The sequence below is a fragment of the Hipposideros armiger genome, unplaced genomic scaffold (genome assembly GCF_001890085.2).
Source record: "Hipposideros armiger isolate ML-2016 unplaced genomic scaffold, ASM189008v1 scaffold_318, whole genome shotgun sequence".
Classification (NCBI taxonomy): Eukaryota; Metazoa; Chordata; class Mammalia; order Chiroptera; family Hipposideridae; genus Hipposideros; species Hipposideros armiger.
Genome location: NW_017731668.1, coordinates 1,007,200 through 1,008,818, shown reverse-complemented (window position 1 = coordinate 1,008,818; position 1,619 = coordinate 1,007,200).

The window sequence follows — 1,619 nt, the reverse complement described above, 5'->3', positions numbered from 1 at the left end:
AAATATCTAGCCGTTATCTGTGTCAACAGCTACTTGCTTTTTCCTTTAAAATATTTCATTTATCCATTTAATAAATACTTGAGTGTCAAAATTTCTCTGTCCTTATTGCTCAAATCCTTGAGATTCCTTATGTCTCTAGCCACAATCTCGTCATGCTTTTTTTGACCTTAGAGATCTGCCCAGTCATTTGAGACGTGCCTACTTACTTATTCATTTAAAAAATATTTATTGAGAAGCTACTGCAGGAATTGCAGAGATATCTGAAATGTTGTCTGGCTCTAACATCTGGTGCCAGTACAAGCTATCTATCACTATGTTGGCTCAGGGTCAAGGATCCCTCCAGCTTGATGGCAGAACTTGGGCAACTGAAGTCAAGATTCAAAGGAAGTAATCTCTAAGGTCTTAAAATGAGAGAGAGAAAGAAGACTGAGAGAAGATGGGAGGAGGGAAAAAGTTAGGGAGGATAAGATAAAAATACATTTTAACAGATGGTCTATGAACAATAATAATTTTATTGCCTGGAAAATTCTGACTCTATTTTGGTCAGTAGTTATTAAAAAATCTTTTTCTGTTGTTTTTCTAGAGCAAGACAAAATAGAAATGAGAAAATACTGCACAATCTATGATTCAAAGTTGCAAGGAAGAATTCTTTGAAGGAGGAAATAGGAAATATGGTATGTAAAAGAGATTTCAGTAGATGGATCACAAATTTTGTTTAGAACCTAAAATAAAGAGTCTGAAGTACAGGAAGGATATCCAGGAAAGATGTCCAATACAGAATTTAAAAAGTAGGATGGACAGAAAAATCAGGGTTAATGATGTAGATCATCAAGCTCAATGTTTGAGAGAGCTCTCAAAGAGCTCCTCACCTTTCCAACTACGTATGTGTGTGAGGTCAGACTCTCCTCATATGTTTCAACGAAAAGAACATACTGCAAATTGACTGAATGCAGGAGCAGATGGGAATCCAGCTGTCTTCTATGAAGTAAAACATTAATGATTATTCTAACAATGTGATTATTCTGACTAAAAATCTTTTTTGTAAGTATATTTATTTTTCATAAAAATAACTCATAGTAAAAACAAAAAAAGATACACAAAGGAGGGGGTCAAATATATGGTGATGGAAGGAGAACTGACTCTGGGTGGTGAACACATAAGGCAATATATAGACGATGTATCACAGAATTGTACACTTGAAACCTATGTAGTTTTGTTGACCACTGTCACCCCAATAAAATTTAACTTAAAAAAAAGTTACACAAATGAAAGTGATATTGTAAGCATGGCTGAGCTTATTCAAGAAATGAACTTTAAAAAAAGGATTAAAGGAGGGGTTCTCAAATTTAAAGTACAGCAGGGTCACCTACAGGAGCAGGAGGGCTTAGTCCTGCTCCAGTGTTTCTGAGTCAGTGACTATTGTATCACTCCTGGCTTTATGAGTGGAAAAAAAAAACCAAGCTCAAACACAAATGTCTTTTAATCTAGTTAAAAGAAAAAGGCATCCTTACATTTAAGCTTATATTTGTAGCCTCTGTCTTTAATTTCTAATATACCTTTCGAACTAAGAAAACAATTTCATACTTTATAACAGCGGTGCTCAACCTTCCTAATGCCGC